We start from the raw sequence: 20860 nt of genomic DNA on the forward strand, positions 1-20860 counted from the left end.
CCCCTCGGGCGCTTAGGCCCCGCGCCGAGACTGGGCGGCCGGGCGGAGGGGTCCTTGCCCCGCGCGGCTCTGGGACAGCCGGGCCCCGCTCGCCGAGACGCCTCCGGCCTCGGCCGACCTCGCGCGCGCGGCCCCAGCCCGCTGCCTCGGTTCCTCCCGCCCCGACGCGTGGGACTGCTGTCCACGTCGCCCCGGCAGCCGGCGAGGGTCCAGCCGAGCGTGCCGCGCGAGGACACCCTAGGGACAGCCGCGGCCGTGCCGCCGTGTGGGTTAAGTAGGATAAAAATACTGTTGCCGTTGGCAGAGCCCCCGCTTCGACTGTTTGCTCCGCAGGAAAATTACTCAGCATTTAACTGTTGGGGAGCCAAGTGTTGCTGGCCCCCGCTGGCCCGTGGCCTCACCCAGACGTCCTAGTGCGCGGGGTTCCTGGAACGCGGCGGGTCTGCCCAGTGGGGAGGCGCAGCGCAGCGAAACCCGGGGTGGCGCTTTGCTGTGTACGGTGTGTACGGTTCTCGTGTCTGTCATGACTCCCAGCCTCTGCCTGAGACAAGGCAGGAGCGGCACTTCGCAGGCAGGTGGTAGACCCTTGTCTTCTTAAGAGGCAGAAACTGTCCTTTGCTTGCTTGCTTTTTTTCTTTTTTTTAAAGATCTATTCGATGGGAATATATTTTAATTGTTGCTATTAATACTTTGTTAACTACCACAGTTGGACTAGAAATAGCTCCCACCGTGAGCTCCGTTTGAGTCCTCGCCACCAGACAGATACACTCTTAAATGAAACAACCTGCTAACTGGTTGAGTTACGAAGATCTGATTCCAGAAGTGACAGGGGACTTGAGAAAGTGACTTCAGTTGAGCTCTAGGAGGACATGTGTTATTCAGACCCAGACTGTCCAGCACAGCCCAGCTGTTCCAGGAGGTGGAGCAGAGAAAGCTCAAGCTGGGCTCTTAGATCCTAGACAGTTTCAAGCTGGGGATGGGTGTTAGATGTGAGTAGTTTGAAAGGGAGAAAGCTACTCTTAAGTGCTTGTGGTCAATCTTGAGTAAGAAAGCTGAGACCCAGGGGGAAGATCACTTAAAAATTGCATGATTATTGTTATGAAATAATAATACCTAAATTTGCTGTTTACATGTATGTGCAGGCATGAGTTGCATTGGCTTACTTAATTACCTCAGCAGTCTTAGGAAATACTATGGTTATTCTTATTTAGAGGTGAGGAAATAAAGACCAAGAAAAATTGGTAACATTTACGGATGATTACAGAGGTGACAAACGATAGCCAAGTTTTGAACCCAAAAAGGCCAGGGAGCTGGGGGAGGACCCAGTCTGCAGCAGGCTCAGTGTTGATTATAGAACTTCTAAAGTTGGACAGAGGTGTTTAGAATTAATAAAAGGGGATCTAGGGAGCCATGGGAAGTTTTTCACCATCCATTCCACCAGGAAATCCTGCCAAGTCCTTACCGTTTTCTGTGACCGTGCTTGGTGTCAGGGGACACCGAGAAGTGCCATCTTGGTGCCTAGAGCAGTGGTTCTCAAACTGGAGTGTGTATCAGAATTGCTCTGAGGGTTTTCAAATTAGATTTTTGCCTCCCACCTCAAGTTTTTGATTGAGCAGGTCTGGGATGTGCCTTTCTCATAGCTTCACCTGGGAAGCTGTTGCTGTGATCTGTGGACCACTGGCCTAGAAGGTAAAGTGGCCAAGAATTAGATAATCACCCCACTGAGGGTTAATTTACAAACTGGTATGAAGGAGAGGAATGCATGAGAGCTTATGACAGGGACTCCTGAGTTAGAGTGATCAGGGACATTTATTTCCATGAGGAGTTGAGGCTCTCGCTGAGAATTGAAGGATGTGTAGAATCAGGAGGTCTAGGAGGGAATGTGTTCTAGAAAGAACAGCATGTGCAGAGGTCCTGTGGCAGCCAGGAACAGAGAGTGCTATAGGAATGCAAAGAAGGGTAATGTTCTTGGAGCATGAAAACAAGGTACAGCAATGAGGCTGGCCCGCAGACAGGGGCCAGAGTGGGCCAGCTTGGGAGAGGCTTTGGGCCAGCTTATAAAATGTGTGATTTTAGTCATTAGGGGCTCAAGAATAGGGTGAATCAGTGTTACTAAAGAGCAGGGATGGTATATCTGAGACAGTGCAGGAAAAATGTTACTGGGCTACTGATTGGTAGTGTCCTAGGACACTGAAAATGTGAGTCAACAGGGAGCCCATTGACAATCTTGCCCTCCCTGTTAGGAATAAAATCTTTTTGAAATAACCGTCCACACTCCCACTTAACACACACCCTCACAGCTAGCCAGTCCCCGTTCTGGAAGTGCACTGCCTGTTCCTCTCTCAAGTTCTGCTAGGCTTTCTTATTCCACTTGGATCTTTCTCAAAGGTTTTTTGTTTTTTTGTTTTTTTCCTTTGTTGTTTTTTGTTTTTGTTTTTGGTTTTTTTTTTTTTTTTTTTTTTTTGGTTTTTTTTTTTTTTTTTTGTGCCTACTTGGACCAGAGTCTCCCTTGTTGCTCTCAGTGAACGTTCTGGACCATGCCTAGGGGAGTGAGCCTGTGCCACCTTACACTGCACATGCCTGTGTTTTCTGCTCAATAAAATTCCCAATCCTTTAGGACAGGGATTGTCTCTTTAGTGTTTCAGCCCTTGTGGCACTTGGATCGGTGCTATTAGCTCTTTGGAAGAGCTCAGAGGTCTGATTGAAAATCATGCCAGCCTACTAGGCAGGCTCCCCAGGCAGAGGCTAAACTGGAATTACCTTTAGTGTTTTTTAACATGCAAATAGTTTGAAAAGTCAATAGCCTCTGTGGGGTTTGTTAGACAAAACAGTCCCTGCCTCTATTCTCCCCCACCCAGAAGGGAGTGCTTAACTCTGGTATTTGTCTTTGTGCCATAGAATGATATGCTTGCTGATTTGTCATTTGCAGGTATCACCTACATTTGTAGGTATCACCTAGTGACTATTCTTTGGAAGATGATTGTTTATTCTCTTAAGCTGCCTCCCCCCGCCATGTTCACCATCTCCCATGTAGATGTGGTGTAATTTTGAGATCAACATTTAGTGTATATGTGTATGACTAAATGCTGTTCTGATTGCTAGTGAGCCATGCTGTGTGTGACTTTTTGTTTTCCCTGGAGCTAATCATTGACTTTTCTTTTCTTTTCTTTTCTTTTTTTTTCTTTCTTTTTTCTTTTCTTTTTTCTTTTTTCTTTTCTTCTTTTCTTTTCTTTTTTCTTTTCTTCCTTTCCTTTCCTTTCCTTTCCTTTCCTTTCCTTTCCTTTCCTTTCCTTTCCTCCTTTCCTTTCCTTTCCTTTCCTTTCCTTTCATTTCATTTCATTTCTTCTCTATGTACTATTTCTGATTCAACTCCAAACGCATTCTCAGTTGTTTGCGTCTTTCCCCAAGATGTTCAGGAGCAGCAGGACCTCTTGACGGAAAACCTTCCTCAAGAAGGGCCCCTAGAACCTTCGGACCTGCCCTGCCCATCACAGACGTCCTGTCCCCCGACTTCCCCTTGCTTATTTCACTTGAACACGCATTGGAGGAGAATCTCAAGACTGTCATTAAGTGTCTTTCTTCACCTTTAATTGATAAATTGATAATGTAGAATTCTAGAACAAGTTTCCTTCAGAACTTTTCAGGAATTGCTCCATTACTTTCTGGCTTCTAGTGTTGACAAGTTGTTTCAGGTCTGTCCCTTTCCATGGGACTTGTGTTTTCCTTCTGGAAGATTGCAGGATCTTCTTATGGCCCATGATAGTCATCGTCAACCACACATTTCCAGCTTTCTAGAGCCCCGTGGCCTCCGGCAGTCACCATGCCCAGCAGTGGAGGTGGGGTGGGGGGAAGCCCTGCTTCACTTCTGGACCCAGTGAGTAGTCGTGAACACGTTTCCTCCCCTCTGGTGTGATAACTGGCATCATTTAAGGTGATGGCACTCAGTGTGCAGCCCCTCCGCCCTCCCATCTCCCGCTCCCTTAGAGTGACATGAACTTGAAGAATGCATCTTTGTTTTAAAGCCTCGTCTGGTCTGGGGCTTCTCTTGCTGCCACTCAGCAGAGCCTGCCCTGACCGACCTGTCCCCTGTGGTCCCAGGGGCGCTGGCCTGCCTTGCATGCCTCTGTGCCCCGCGTTCTGGCAACCCAGAAACTCTTCCGTTTCAGTTCCGGGGATTTTCTTAAATTATTCTTTGGTTCTATCCTCCACTCTGTGTTTTCTCTCTCTGGAATATTATTATGCTGATGTAGCATTGCCAGGTTTCATCCTTTTATTTCCTANTCCTTTTTTTTCCCTTTCCCCCCCCCCCCCCTTTTTAAAGGTTTTGCTCTACTTTTTGGAAACTTTTGCTTTGTATTTTAATGCTTCTAGTGATTTTTTAAAAAATTTACTTTTGCTAATGTTTTTCATTTTAAGAGTCTTTTTTTCTTCTGGATTTAAAAAAAACTAAAAAAAAAATATGGTCTTCATTTCACGGTTAGAGTCTCTTCTTGAAAGTTTTGTTTGCTCTTTCTCACTGAAGAGTCTCTTCCCTCCGGGTCCCTTCCCACTTTTCTTGTGCGAGGCTTTCCTTGGCTTTCTGGTGGCCCTAAGTTGTCTGCTCCTGTTTGGGAGGAGTACCGTAGGTCTGTCCTCTGGGCTCTGAGCTCTGGTGACAAGGCTCTGCCAGGCTTCTGCCAGACGGGGAGGTGCCTGTGTCTTGGGGGCTCAGTGGGGACAGGGCTTCGGGTCCGAGCAGTACTTTGATCATCGTCCCAGGTGGACTTGGGCTCCCCAGTCCGAGACCCCCTTCCCAGGATGGGTCTGCCCATCTTCTGCCAGGGCAGGGAGTGGAGCTGCCACTCTTCCTGTTGCTTAGACAGACTTGAGAGTCAGACCCTCCGTCTCAGTGGCTTTGTCACCCCATTTTGGGATGCATCAGGGATGACTATTCCTGACCCCCCGGGGTGTGGCCCGGCCTTCCCTGCTTCCTGCCTCATCCTCCTTTCAACTTCTAGCCTCGTTCTGTTCCCCTTTACCCATCTACCTAGGCTCAGATCTTAAGCAAGAATGAAAAATAAGTCTACTTGCTGATGTTGCAGTGAGTTTAGGAGCCGTTATTTTCACCTTCAGCTGTTGGAATGTAGTGTTGTGATGTCCTGTAATGTTCATTTGGTGTATCATGGATCTCGCGGTAATGACACTACATTTGTGGTACTTTCTGTCCTGTTGCTCTTACTCCACTGGAGAGGATAGCCACTAAATGAAACGCTGAAAACCATATAGAAACATAGTGTTTGCATTTATGGAAGAGACTTTAGCCTTGTCTGGGTTGGGCTTCCCTTAGAATACTTTTGCCCTTAAGCTAATCAGCCCCACATGGCTAGGGGACTGTCCTCCTGAATTCCCTCAGTAAACATCCACTGGCCTGCTGCCAGGGAGACGCAGGGAGTTAGCATCGTGATGCCAGCGGACTCCAGGGAGAAAAGGTAGGGGAAAAACAAGCAAACAGTCCAGGTACTCGTTCCAGATTCACCTGAGTGCGAGCATCAGCTCTGGCTTGTTGCATGCAGGTTCTCAGGATCGTCCTGAAACCCACCAGGCAGGAGCCTGGGAATCTTCCTCCTGTCCCTCCTTGGGGGTTGGGGAGGGGCACTTTGAAATTGTTTGGTGCCCTCAACATTTTATTTTAAGAATTTCCACACCTATTTTCTATTCTTTCTGTTGAAGGAATAATTCAGCCAACACCCAAATACTCCTCTGCCCAGATTTACCAGCTGTTCTTTGTTTCCACATTTGTTCTTTCTTTCTTAATGTATGCATTTTTTTGTTGAAATATTTGAAAGTTGCAGACATAATATTGCTTCACCTTTAAATACTTTAACGTAGACCTCCTAAGACTAAAAGCATCTTCTGTATAATCTCATACCCTAAAAATTAATGTAAACAATATTGTCTAACATACAGTCCATGTTTGAATTTCCCCCAATTGTACCGTCTTTGATAGCCTTTCCTGTTTTGTTTTGTTTTTAACTGTAGGATCAGTCAAGGTTTATATGCTGCATTTGTCTGTTAGGTCTCTAATTTTTTTTGATTTTTCATAACATTTACCTTTTAAAAAAAGCCCAGGCCAGTTGTCCTGTAAAATGTCTTGCGTTCTGTGTTTATCCGATTGTTTCCTTACAATTAAATTCAGCTGGACATTTTTTATAATGGGGTTTGTTGATTTGCATTCCATCAGGGTCGTCGCACCCTTCATCATACGTTGGACACCTGGAAGGGCTGGCTGTCACTGCACTTCATTGTAAAGGTGCCCTTTCCCTGTACACAGTCCCGGTTATTGGAGACTCTGAGTATCTTCTTGTCTAGCCAATGCATTCAGTGTCCATGGGCAGTCCTCGCCTGGATCAGTTTTTACGTTGGGAAACCCAAAGTGGTGATTTTCTGATTCTATAAGCCCTTCTGTGTTTATAAACATGTGTTCTTCTGGAAAGAACTTGCCTCCCTCGTTCATCTCTCACTTTCGATGGTAGTTTCCTGTGCCTACTGTAAGAAATTGCCGCAAACTAGGTGACTTTCACATAGGAATGTATTATCTCACAGTTTGGAGGCCAGAGGCCTGGAATCAAGGTGCTTGCAAGGCCGCTGGCCCTCAGGAGGTCCTTCGAGGCTCCAGATGTTTGGGCCTGTGGGTGCATCCTGCCATCTGTCTCTGTGGTTGGTCACATTGCCTTCTGTCACATCTCTGTGTCCCTTATCAGGACACTCGGCACCAGATTTAGGGCCCAACTGGATAATCTAGGGTGAACTTTTTGTCTCAGGATCCTTAATTATATCTTCAAGGACTCCTTTTCCAAGGGAGATCCCATTCAAAGTTCCAGGGATTAGGATGTGGACATATTTTGGGGGAGGCGTCACCAATCAATTCACTTCTCCCCCCCTTTTTAAAAAAATCTTTGTGGACTCATAGATTCTTTGAGTCTTTGGGTACTTCCTTGCTCTCCAGATTTCCAGGCTCATCTTGTTCTTTCCCTGTGCCAGTTCTGGAATTAGCTATTTCTTGAAGGAGTCCTGCTTCCTTTCACTGGGGAACATTGTTAAGGAATCAGAGCCTGCGCCCTGGCCATGTGCCCTGCCATCGAGGTGTCCTTGCTCCCTTCTCTTTCAGGGGACACAGCCAGGAAACGTACACACTTTTTCCAATAATGAGTTTATGCCCATACTACCGGTTTAAATCTTAACAGGTTTCTGCCTTACCTTCCCCCATTCCTTATTGCTGTGTCCTTTTTCCCCCGCTGTGAAAATCTCATTTCTGATATCAATAAAAAGTCATTGGCTCTCTACCACTGTACAGACAGAACGGTTTCAGAATTACTATGTCAGTACCATACCAACAACAAACTTAACCAAATTCAGGATTTCTTTGTACTTCTTTTGTCCTCCCAGTATGTCCCACTGAGGATGTGCAGTTGGAGTATTGTGTTAAAAAGCTACTTGTGATAATTTTTTTAAATACCTGATACAAGTCGGGTTCATTTCTTGGTTTGTGTTCAGTTTTCTTCTTTCTGGTAAAGTATTTTAACCATATACATGGTTCAAAAGTCAAAGTACCTAAAAAATTAGCTGCCTCTTGGGGACATCTCATGCCTTCTGCACCCTTTTAGTGTGTTTTATCCATCTTGCTGCAAATGTTGGCATGTGTCTGTGTGGACGCGTGCCCTTACGGTGGGTGTTTACCCAGCAGGTAGCATCCTTGCAGACTCTTTGCCTCCCTTTCCTGGAGAGCGAGTGCTCGGTGTGGATGCACACAGATGCCCCCGCACCGTTGCGTGGCTGCCTGATACTCCGTGTGCACGCACCTGTCTCCTACAGAAGGCGTTACAGTGATGTCAGATGTGCTGAGGTCGCAAAGACTGCTGCAGCGCAGAAACTCGTGCACACGCCCCCACCAGGGCCGCGAGCAGCTGATTCTCTCAGCTTCCCCAGCAGAGGCTGTGGGCAAATGTTTGCATTTTCACCAGTCTGAAAAATGGCATCTCCTCGTTTTAATTCACGTTTCTCTTATTGGGAGTGTCATGAAGCATCTGAGAACTATTTATGGGTCTGCTCATTTTTCTATTGAGTTGTTGGTTCTTTTTTCCACTCATTTTTTTTTAAGTAGTCTCCACACCCAACATGGGGCTTGAACTCACAACGCCAAGATCCAGAGTCACATCCTCCTCCCACTGAGCCAGCCAGGCACCCCCTCTTTTCCACTGACTTTTAAGAACTCTTTATAAATGTGTTAACTGTTCTCTGTGAAGTAAATGGTGATTATTTTCTCATGCCTGGTGTGGTGTGGAGAAAAATATATTTGGTCTTTGTCCCCTGTTGGCACAAAGGTCCTAAAACTCGGGATTTCCTGAGTGATAGGAGTGTCTTTTGTTGCTCATGAGAGCACCTCTTTGATCACACTTGAGTCGATGCCAATGAAGTGATGTAGGGTGGGCTCCTAGGTAGCCAGGATGGGGCCGGTCACGAGAAGGACCAGCCCTGTGCACAGAGGGTTGGCACTTCAGCCCCACCCGCCCACCTCCAGGAAGAGAATGGGGTGTGGAGCTTGAGCTCTTGAAGTTGAACAGTGGGATTTGTAGCGCTCCCCAGTTGTTGACCTCAAGGGGGCATTGGGAGGTGGTATCCCAGAGAGGGCATGGAAGCTCTAGTCCACTCCCCATGCCTTGCCCTGGGCATCTCTTCCACTTGGCTGTTTCTGGGCTGTATCTTTTATAATGAACCAGTACACGTAAGTAAACTGTTTGCCTGAGTTCCAGGAGCCATTCTAGCAAATTATCAAATCCAACAACGGGGGGGGGGTGTCATGAGAACCCCCAGTTTGTAGCTACTTCATCAGAAGTATAGGGACTTGTGATTGGTGTCCGAAGTGGGGGCAGCCTTGTGGGACTGAGCCCTTAACTTGGGTCTGTCCTAACTCTAGGTTGTTAGTGTGGGACTTGAATTGAATTGTTGGGCACCCACACAGTGAGTGTCCGGAGAGTTGGAGAATTGGTTGTTAGTGTGGAAAAAACCAACACATTTGGTGTTAGAGGTGTTCTGAGGGCAGAAACAGATTTTAGGACCTAGGAATCTTTATTTTCAACAGTTTTCCTATTTCCCCACGTCGTTCTTAAGAAACTGGCCAAGGTATTTGATGAGAGCATTGAGACTAGGGACTGGGAAGGAACGGGAGTGCCCTCAAGGCCGGGGTTGGTACTTCAGAGGATGGATAGGATTTGGACGGTAGGGTTGAAGGCAGAGGTGGCAGCATGACCACAGGCACGGAGGTGATGGTGCAAGGAGCGGGTCCTTCTGGTCCGGAATGGCAGCATTTGAAGTCTGCCCCCCACATAAACTTCATTCAGTGAGCTGAGTAAACATTCGATCCAAATTCATGCAGCATGAGAAGGTAGAGGTTTCAATGAACATATTTCACAATATGCAAGCATTAGGGCAGGGCCAGATAGAATCAGCTTTACATTTGAGGGCGGCCCACCTAGCCTGGCTGTTGCATTCTGCCGCGGGCATCCCCCTACCTTGTGTAGGTGTGCTGGCAGATTTTAGGCCTGGCGTGTGGTACTGCTGTGTAGGCCAGGATATCGAGAGCCTGGTTGTTGTGATGTCAAAGGGCGTTCATGAGTAGATGTTTAACAGGCAGGCCTGGTTGCCAGATTCTCCAGATGCATTGAATCCACATTAATGCCTACTCTTCCCCCTTTTTTTTCTTGCTTTATGTTCTACAAATGTTTGGGTTTTAGGAGCTCCTGCAGGGTACATGTGGGAGGAATGATTCAGGGTTGGCCCTTTTTGGAGAAGGGCAATTTCACCTGCCCTTATTCGGCTCATTCTGTGGCTTGGGGACAGTCATCTAACCCTGCTGTTTCATTTTCATGCACTTACAGCATGGAGCGACTGTGTTCTCTTATACCTTGCAGGTGATAATACTTTTTAGAAAACACTATGAGGAATTCACAGAATTTCTTTAAAGAGATGATAGCTTCATTTGCGAGCCAACTGGGAAAAAGGATATTTCCAGGTATAGGTGTGAGAAAGTGATGTGTGGGGAGGGCCTGTCCTCACGTAGGAAGGTCAGTGACAGCAGGCAAGCAGGTGCTCCCCAGAGGGTAGGCCAAGGTGTTCTTTCTCTCCTTTCATACAGAAGGGCAAGGAGTGAATTTCAAGTTAATCCATGAGTTTCTTTGAGTTTTTGGTTAAGCTTTCTATTTTTCTAACCAAAATAAGTAAGTGCCATAAAGCAGCAGCAAAAAAACACTTGAACTCCCCTTATCATAGTCTTTTTCAGAAAGAGTCTGAACATCTTGGAAAATGAAAACAATTTTGATAGGGTGGTGAGACCTTGGAATTTTATTCTTAGTATCTTTGAACATTTTTATACTCTTTCTGAAAACAAGCAAGCTGTTTCTAAGTTAGAATTCAGTTGACGTATGTAATGTAAGTGAGCTGAGTTTCATTTATTTATTTATCTATCTATTTTTAAAGATTTTTTTCATTTAGAGAGAGAGTACACGCAGGGCGGGAGGAGCAGAGGGAGAGAGAGAGAGAGAATCCCAAGTAGACTCCCTACTGAGTGGGGAGCCTAACACAGACTTGATCCCACCACCCTGAGATCATGACCTGAGCCAAAACCAAGAGCTGGACACTTAATTGACTGAGCCACCCAGGTACCCCTGTTTATTTATTTTTAAAAATGTGAGTGACAGCTGTGTTATACCAGCAACAGAAAATTGAAGGGGTAGGATGGCTCCGTTGGAATGAAGTAAAAGAATCACATTAATCTGACGCTGTCAGGGGCCAATGACAGTCCTTGTGGAAATGGTTACTAGTGAATGATAAGGGACCAGAAATGGTGGTTCTCCTTGAAACTCGCATGTAGCCAAATCAGGATCTTAGTTCTGTTCTTCCTCTTAGTTTTTTTCTTAAATTTATTTTTATAAAATTTTATTCTATTTCCTTGCTATCCTTACTCCCAGTGCATCTTAATTATTTAAAAGACCAAATTTCTGTCTTAGGCTCTCAAAGCAATGAAAGCCCCCCCCCCCTTCCACCACCGATGCAGGTGCAGAAATGCAGTGTGAGGCGTGACCTACTTTGATAATGCTACTGTTTTGCAGTGAAGCATGGGAGAGGATAATCTCCCCATTTTATAGATGGGGAAACTGAGGCAGAGGGTGATTACGTGACCTGTGCCAGCTCTTAGCCTGGTACTCCATGGTGGTGTAGAGGGACCTGAAGGAACCCCAAGGCTGCATCTACCCCATTTCTTAGCTTCATTGTAGACTTTTAGTGACACTTGTCCTGGAAGAATGTTTCATTTTGAAGCAGCCCTGTTGGGGTGCCTACAGGGTGGAGGGGGCAGGAGGCATTTTAGAGGATCCTTGGGCATTGCCCTTGTCTTGTTGGTTGGTGGTCGACTGGCTTCTGGTCCTCTTGTTTGGCACTGCAGTAGGAGTCCACCCACTTCTTTATGATTCTAACCTGGTTGATGAGCCTGGTGGGCCCAGGTGACTGCTGGATAGCTGGTCTGCAGTGAAGCCCCCACAGCCCCCATGCCCCAGCTTGGGTGGTTGGAAGGCCTGTCCCTCTGTTCCAGCAGCAGTGTCCTGTCCAGGCTGGGGTGCTGAGTTTGCAAGGCATGCAACCCTTCTGAGCCAGAGTAGCAAGTCTTGTACCTGCACGTGCCTGGCTCACCAGCCTGATCTCCCACCACTGAGCACCTGGGACCTTCTTGGGGCCTCTAAGGCACCTGCCCCCTTATGCTCCAAACATTCCCTCCTCCCACCCCACCTGCCTGCCACCCACTCTTACCCTTCCCCTTTCCACATGCTTACCTCCCCCTTCTCACACACCCAACCCACCTAGTACTCCCCCCACTGTCCACTCACTTCCCCCTTCCTCTCTCCCTCTCCCCCTCAATCTCACCCCTTCCTCTACAGAGCGCCTTACTCTCTACCTGTCCTCTTATCCCCTCCCCTGCTGTCCTCCCCACTCCCCCACCTACTACCTAGTAGTAGGCCATACTACTTCCATCTCTTTCCCTCCCTGTTCTCACCCCCTCTAAACACCCCCTCCACATTAGCCCGCATCTGGCTTCTCCCATGTGCCCCTTTCCTCCTGTTCTCCTGAACTGTGCCATCCCTGACAAAGGCTTGGGCAGAAGGCTGGTATTTTCCAGGCCTGTTAGGGTGACCTACAGACACAGCCGTTCCATGTGATTCTGACCCTATGGATGGCCACCCCAGCAGTGGGAAATCTGTGCACTGGTCCCAGGGGCGGGGCATACATGGCTGCCATCTAAATGACACCAGTGGGTGGTTTGAGATGTCCCTCCTCAATCCCTCCCGCACCTTCTTTCCCTCTACACCTCTTCAAATACAAAATGAAAAGGCCGACTTAAAAGCATTGTCAAGGTTTTTACAGTTCCCATTTAAAACTAAATAATTTGTAAATAGGGAAATAGTGTACTCAATGTGGAAAAACTAGAGAGTGAAGTACAAAGATAAAATCTCAGTCCTCACAATTTTAGCATTTTAAAATACCTTTCCCTACAGAAATAGTGATATCTCTTCATTTTAAATGAGGTCTTTCTTTTTGACCCTCAATAAAGTTTTATAATTTCTTTCATGTAGGTTTTGTGTATATATATATTTTTAAATTTTATTTATTTATTTGACAGAGAGGCAATGAGAGAGGGAACACAAGTAGGGGGAGTGTGAGAGGAAGAAGCAGGCTTCCTGCTGAGCAGGGCACCCGATGTGGGGCTCTATCCCAGGACCCCGGGATCATGACCAGAGCCGAAGGCAGATGCTTAGCGACTGGGCCACCCAGGTGCCCCGGTTTTGTATATTTCTTGTGAAGTTTATCAAGTTTCTCTATAGCATTCTAAGTAAAGATCCAATAGCAAATATATTATTAATAAAGCAACATTTAACATCAGGCTGCAAAATTACTTCCTAAAGCTGTATTCCATTGTAAAAATATTTCTTCTTTATGCTTTGCGCTAATTCTTGTATATACACCTATTACATTCTCTTTCTGTCTTGTTCTTAATCATAGTGTTCTACTTTCTGAAAAATGTTACTACACCTTTAGGTGTTACCTGGTATCTTCGCATTCTGGGTTTGGTCACATGATGGCTCCTTTCTCCGTTTGGAAGTTGTGATGAGGAGTGTGAATTTTCCTTTTCTTCCTGCCTACTTAAAAATTTTTTGGGGGGGTGTTCTTTGCCTTCAGTATTCTAAAAATAGATTCAACAGCGTTTGCTATCAGACTTGATCGGTGGTGTTCATTGGAAGCTGGTTGGAAAGGAAGTGCTTGCACAGAGAGCTGTCGCTTTGTCCGTTTTCAGCAGATTCATCATCCACTTGGCAGCAAGTGTTTCTTGAGTGACCTGCTCTGTGCTGGGATGTGCAAATGCACGCTTTCTCCTGACTTCTCTTTCCATCAGTGGATCAGAAGGGAAGAGCCCTGGTCAATTTCAGAGGTCTGTGATTGTGACTTAGCTCCACAGGCTATCACAGGGACAGTACAGGCAGGTGTGTTTTCATCTCTTCTGTCCCCAGCCCCAGGCTGGGCTGGGAAGGATTCACCCTTTGTTGCTTTCCTTTTTCTTCAGTGAATCTTTTTCTTCTTTTTGTCAGAAAACTAAGGCATTGCCTTTATTTGGTAGCCTCAGGGTACGTCTATTTCGTGTTCTATTGTTGGAGAGAAAATATTGCCACACTTCCTTAGGTTGAGCCTACATCTGTTTAAGTGGGAAAAAGCGAAAGAAATAATGTGGCCACTTTGTGTCATGCTAGACATCTATTGGTATCCTGAAGCTACAGGAGGGGAGAAGGGGGACTCTACTTGTCACTTATATCTGTCTCTAGTGTGACTTGAAGAATCAAAGTGCATGTTTGCTTTCTGGGGTGGTCTGGCATTTTTCTGTCTTCTTTGTACCTGTTTCTCTAAGCAGCTTTTGAATGTTTAATTAAATAGTACTATGGGGCATCTGGGTGGCTCAGTCTGCCTTCAGCTCAGGTCGTGATCCCAGGATTCTGGGATCAAGCCGCATGTTAGGCTCCCTGCTCAGTGGGGAGTCAGCTTCTCCCTCTCCCTCTGCAGCTCCCCCTGCTCGTGCTCTCTCTGTCAAATAAAGAAATAAAATCTTAAAAGAAATAGTAGTACTGTGCGTTAGAACCTTGAGAATATGTTTGAGTGGAACATGTTTACAAATTTATTGGTGTCCTGTTGTGAAGAGGCGGAAGTCATTTTCTTAGGTGTTTGGGGACAGAATGCATCTTAATTCCAGCTGCAAGAAATAGACACATAGTTGTTATAACATATGGTAAATATCATCTTAGCTTTCTGTTGATAGATTGTTGCCTCTGAGTATTGACTTGAAGAACCTGCAGGAAACCAAGATATTTTATGGTGGTTAAGAGTTTGTTACAGTTTAGATGCAAAGTAGAGTGCAAAGGGCATTGATATGTCTCCTGGGGCTTAGTTTTAATTCACAGTTTTAACATTCTAACAATATGGAAACGTTTGGAAGATCTCTTTCCTTTTTCCACCTTCCAGCTAACCCTGTTTCCCTTCCTGTCAGTTACTGGTTGACATTTTAGTATGTATGTATGAATCATCTAGATAGTTTCCTCTGCATTATGTGTTCATAAAATATATTTAGGTACTTTTAAGATGTAAATGATTTTATACCTTGGATTTTTCTGTGGTTTGCTTTTGTACTTAACATATGGAGAAAATCTTTCAATGCAGAGATCTCATTTGTCTAAATGGTTGCCTAGAACTCAGTGGTAGATGTGTATCATGAGTTGTCCTCACTTAAAGGAAGGCGTTGCATGGCTGAGGCTTTCAAGGGGACAGTTCTTTCCCTTCAAACTTGTTCTTACAGCTTTCTTGAATAAAAGTGACACCTGTTAAGTATCAATATTTAGAATTTTAAACCTTTACCTTAAAGACTGTCTTGGGTTTTTAAGGTCAGTGTGTGGAATTTCTGTTGTAATTTTCATTCTGCTAGTGTTTATGTTGCAGAGTAGTACATAGGATGACTAGAACAGGGGACCTTGACTTTGACCTCAGCAATCTTGGTGGGGAGGTAGAGACAGAAGCAGGTATAAGGCTCTTCAGTGGTGTGAAAGAAGGGTCAGAGAGGGCATCTGAAGGATGGTAAGGCACCGCAGGGCTTGGAAAGACAATAGAACAGAGTCACCCAACCCAGAGAGCTGGAGGGGTAGGGAGGGCCTCTGTGAAAAGGGGAAGAATGGGGGCCATGATTTGAAGTCAGAGAAAGTGCAGTGCACTCCAACATTGGGGTTCAGTGTTGTGGTGGAGGGGGGAGCATGAGGGGACAGTGACTTATGGGAGGTGAGGCTGGAGGGGGCTGCAGATGGGTCCTTTGGACAACTTACTGAGGAGAATGGGCAGGGGGAGCCCTGGGATTGGCCTGTTTGGAGAGGGCACTCCTCCTGGGCCTCGAGCATGAGGGAGCCAAGGGAAGGAGCATTGGACACCCTGTGGGGAGAAAGTCAGTTGCCACGGTTATGCCAGGGCTTTGCTGTGCAGACTGACTTGGATACCCAGTTTCTGTCCCTGAGTGTTCCAGGTTGAGCTCATGGGGACCCAGTCCTAAGCAATCTTCGTCTCAGTGGCACCTTGCTTTCTATTAGAGATGAGATCATCTATGTTAAGGCTCTGATTATTTCATAATTGGGAAGCACAAATATGATGTAAGAATCCCCCATACATTCAGTGGGGTAGGAAGTCTGGGGAGGGTTGAGTGTGTTCAGAACTGCACTGGCCTGCTGGTGACAGGTGATGGAGGAGTGGGGGCCAGGGTGCTGGGGATGAGGGCATCCTGTGTGGCTGGCATTAGGGTGGGTGGGGGGGCATGCCCCATGGAACCCTTCAGATGGGGGCAGTGAAAAGAAATTCTGGAACATATATATGCAGTTTTTACCCCCGCCTTTACAGTGTGCATATACATATAAATATGGGGTGCTGGGGTGCATGCTCAGGACTTTTAATAATTGGAGTGGGCAGTCAAAATTATTTGGAGAACTTGGAAAATCTTGAGCAGGAAAATGACAAAGGCAGCAGTTTTCAGGACAGGATACCTGGTAAGGAGGGAGAAGTGCCACGCGGAGATGGATTAAGTGGGAGGACCGCAGTGGAGTGTCTGGTCCTGGTCGTGCAGTGATCAGAGCCCATGCCAGAGGCTGGCACAGGGTTGGAATGGGACATGAACTGAAGGGATGTGTCACGTCAGGGTTGGCCAGTGGCCTGGGAAGGAAGGGAGGGCAGTGCAGAGGAAGAAGGGGCATCTAGAAATGCGCTACGCTGGGAGGGAGCGTCCGCAGTGGGCTTATTTGGACATTGTTCAACTCTGTTGTCCTCTTAACAAAACGGGGTGTGTTAGGAGGATATGAGCAGGGGAGAACAGAGGTAGGCAGTTTACTGCAGGGAATCTCAGATTCTGGGTGAATCGGCATCACCTGGAGCTCTCATTAAAACCCAAGGGCTGTGCCCCACCCTGGAGCTTCTGATGCAGGAAACCGCGGTGGGCCCTAGAATCCGCGTTTCCGACAAGTCCCGCGTGACGCTCCAGCCACTGCTCCGGGGACACACGTTGTGTAGCTCTGTTCTAAGCAACCATTTGTCCTGTACACCTATGGAGGGTCCCCGTGGAAGAGAGTTTCTCTTATCCAGGCTTTTAAAACAGAATGGTAGAGTTCTTTGAAACGATAGTTGTCCTCATGTAAAGGAAGGCCTTGCATGGCTGAGGCTTTCAATGGGACAGTTCTTTCCCTTCAAACTTGTTCTTACAGCTTTCTGAATAAAAGTGACACCTGTTAAGTATCAATATTTAGAATTTTAAATTGGATTCTGGATTTTTCTCACTTACCAGTTTGGGGGATTTTAATAGGTCACCATGTGCTTTTGCTAGCCAGGATGCTGCCCAGCTGGAATGGATAGAAGCAGCTCAGCGTCCTCTCTGGACCTAAAACATGGATTTCAGACTTTCTTCCTGTGAGTTGTAGAAATTAAAATAATACAGAAGTATATAAAAAGATCTTACCCCATGCCTCTCAGACTTCCGTGAAGACACTTGCATGTAGTTTTAAACATGTATATAGTTTTAAAAAGCAAAAAGTTGATTTTACTAAGTTTCTGTTTTCACTTAGTATTGACATTTTTACATGTAATAAAGACTCTTAAGAGGACCATATGTACTCTACAAAGCCCTTCTTGCCTTTTTAACCACTTTGTAAAAAAAAAAGGAACATCTTGGGGCAAATTTTTTTCCCATGGGAATGTCAGTACAATTTTATTAGATAAGCCTGTGAGACTTTATGAGTCACTTAAAATGTTTTATAGCCGAAGTTTGGGACCTGCCAGCTGGGACTGTGGGGAGCACAGGGCAGAGCCTAGAAGGTGCTGCTGTTCTGCCTCCTTCTGGTACTTGCCTGCTTCCGCAGCCTGGCTTGGGGGAGGCCCCAGAGCGGGGCTAGTGTCACAGGGAGGTCGCAGAGGCAGGTGCCAGCCATGAGGCTTGTGAAGCTCGCCAGTTACTGGAGTCTGCTCGGCCACCCCAAGTAGCCTTTTTGTCTGGAACAGTGTTCATCCTGTCTAACTGCTCAGGACAGTCAGAGGCCTCACTGGCTGGCTGCGTGGGGTTCAGGATTTTGGGCTAGGCTCCTTCAGGGTAGGCAGGAGGCAAAGATCCCCATTCAGTGACTGCTACGCTTTGAGGTGTGATGCTGCCTGACCCTGAACCCCTAATTCTTTTAGTGGGAACTGGAGGCAGTGAATCTCCCCCCTTCTGCACATCTCCCTTTCTTCGAAGAATTAATAACAGAAGAGTATCTCCTAATTTGAACCTTCTCCATTTTAACAACTCTTTTAAAGCTTTTCTTATTACAAGAGTAGTGTATTNTTATTTAAAAAAAAAAAAAAAAAAAAGAGAGTAGGGGCGCCTGTGTGGCACAGTCCCAGTAAGCATCCAACTCTTGGTTTTGGCCCAGGTTGTGATCTCAGGGTCGTGGGATCGAGCCCTGCATCAGGCTTGGGATTCTCTCCCCCTCTCCCTGTGCCCCTCCTGCTCATGCTCTTGACCACTGTCTCTGTCTCTCTCTCTAAAATGAATCAGTACATCTTTTTAAAAAGTGATATATTCTTACCTTCTTTGAAAAACTTGTCAGTTGTGCTATTCAGAGTTTAGCTGAGGGGACTCAAGTATTTGCTGTGTTCTGGTTCGAGGATTGTTGAGGTTCCTCAGTGGTGAGCAAGGGGTGCCTCTTTCCTTGGCACGTTTAAAGTTCTGTTCGGGTGGAGGCAGGTAGCCTGGGTGGTTGGGAGGGAGGGTTTCCCCAGGTGGCAGCCTTGATCAGGCTTTTTACCAAGGCGGTGAGTCTGCAAAGCTGTACTTTGGGCGTGGGGAAGGGTGCATGTGCACGTGGTGGGGAATGCATAGGTGGGAGGGATGAAGCCCTGTATCTTGGGTTGACTTAAGGCCCGCTTCAGCGCTAGATTGAAGGGCTGGGGACATGCTGTTTTGATTCTGCTTATGTTTTTACTGCTTGACCAACTACTTCAAAACTTAGGAGTATAAAATAGCAACCATTTTATTGTGCTTACGGGTTCATTGGGTCAGGAATTTGAAACGAGGACAGCTCTCCTCTGTTACATGATGTCTGGGACTTGAGTCGCGATGGCTCAAACAGCGGAGGCTGGGGAATGTACTTCCTGGGGGCTTCTTCGCTGGCACGTCCGGCCCCTGTGGACAGGCTCAGCGGGGACTGGCTCTTAGCACCCACACGGCACCTGCTGGGACCCGTCTAGACTTTGTCCACAGAGACCAGTGGCCCCGGAGACAACATGCCAGCGAACTCGAGGGAAGAGCATGCTGTTTATGACCAGCTCCCGCAGCCACATCAGGTCACTTCCGGCGTCCCCCATAGTGGAAATGGTCCCACGTCCTCCCGACTCAAGGGGAGGGTGCACAGACCCCACTTCCCGACAGGAGGCGTGTCAGAGAATTTTTGGGCAGGTGTTATGGTGCCACCAGGAAGGCGCTGTGTGAAAAACATGATGACACCATACAGCTCTGCAGTGAGCACTTGGCACAAAGTGAGTCATAGCTTAGACGAGGCGTTCTGTTGTACTTAACACGCTCAGAAAACCTGGGGAGGAACAGCAAACAGAGTCACAACGGAGCGTGCGCAGCAGGGTGGATGGGCTTTAGCGTTGCCACGACTGTCTCACCGCTCGTACTCCTTTGCAGTGAGCCCGAGGCGCCCGGTGTTTGTACGGGCTGCCGATTTGCGTGCTTCTCTCAGAGTGCTCTTGACCTGAGCAGACGGGGACTGGAATTGCTGCTCAGTCTCTCGAGACATGGAACCTCCTCGCACGTACAGCGGCTTTGCTGTTCCCCGAAGGATTTGATGACCTCGGCGTTACTCAGTTTTAGCTGGCGCACCTGCCGCACACAGGGCTCAGAGGCTAGGGGATTAGCTTAGAGGACAAGTTTAGAAAAAAACAAAACCTAGATGCCTTTTTTCACTGGAGATGGTGGTGACTCCGGGGCCCTGGATGAAGCCTCCCACTTGGAAGTGTTGGCAGAGTGTGCATGGTGACTGGCCGTGTGACCTTGCGCAAGTCCCATGAGGCTCCTCTTGGTGCTGGCCTTCGGCTGTGAAGTGGAGGTGGCAGTGTGACCTCGTGACTAGAAACAGTGAGCAGGAAAGGCCGGTGCGGGTAGCTGGCGGCACTGACATTGGCATCATTGCGTGCTGCTCGCGTGCCTTGGCCTTGTCGTGAGACTCCCCAGGGCTGTGGCCGTCGCCGGGCTGGATGCAGTCAGGGCCACGTTCTGTTGAACCTTTGACATGCTGGCCTCAAGCGGGTGCCATGCCTGCACCTCCAGCTGGTGGTGGCCTTCCTGGCTCTGGGCCTCGGTTTCTACTTGCCTGGTAGACGGCTTTAGCCTGGATCATTACAGGATGCTTCCAGCGGGAGTGTATTCTAATCCCCTACCGATATCCCCTCCCCGCGCCGCCGTCCTCCACCTCTGGTGTTCCTGTCTCCTGATTACACCCATTCACCCTCCCACCCTGATACACCCTCCCATCCCCTTCTGTCCTTGGCGTTCTCGACCCATCTGTCCCTCACACTCCTGCTTCCTGTTTAACCGGAACACAGCTGCCCTGCAGCACACTCAGAGCCATTGCTGGTTGCCCACCCACCAGAGCCCCACTGCCTTGGAATGCTAGGAGGAGGAAGCAGGGTGCTCATATTTGGTTCATCAGCAGAATGCCCAGGGTTGGGAGGTGAGGGAGGCGGGGCAGGGGCGGAGCTTGCTAAGAAAACCACCTTGGCCCGTCTGAGCCTACACCTTCATCTTTCCCTTCCAGGGTACTTTTGCTAGCATTGCCCTCCCCACCCTTCTCCTCCAAAGACATCTTCTTCACAGGCCAGTAGACGTCCCCACCTTGTGCCGCCCGCACCCCCATCTCCACAGGTCATGGACCTGTTGCCTCCTCTCTGCTCCCCAGGACTGGGTCACCTACAGCCTTTACTTCTCTGATGTGTGTTATGTAGAGGTGGCTTTGGCACTTCTCCCTGTGACGACAGGACCTCCTGCACTGGAGTGACACCTAGTCCTTCTGGTATCTCTTAGAGCAGGGATGGATGAGCAACTGTGGCCATGAGACAAATCCAGCCCACCCTTGAGCTAAGGAAGTTTTAACAGTTTTTACATGGTTGAAACAAAGTCAAAAAAGGAATGTATTTCATAACACACGAAATTCAAATTTCTGTATCCTTGAATGAA

General features: G+C 47.5%; 1 protein-coding gene across 2 annotated transcripts in view; it reads left to right on the plus strand.

The window, feature by feature from the left end:
* The window catches only part of UXS1 (UDP-glucuronate decarboxylase 1), a 94489-nt gene that overhangs the window by 420 nt on the left and 73209 nt on the right, over nucleotides 1-20860 (plus strand). The window lies entirely within an intron of this gene.

The sequence above is a fragment of the Ailuropoda melanoleuca genome, chromosome 4, assembly GCF_002007445.2.
Source record: "Ailuropoda melanoleuca isolate Jingjing chromosome 4, ASM200744v2, whole genome shotgun sequence".
Lineage (NCBI taxonomy): Eukaryota > Metazoa > Chordata > Mammalia > Carnivora > Ursidae > Ailuropoda > Ailuropoda melanoleuca.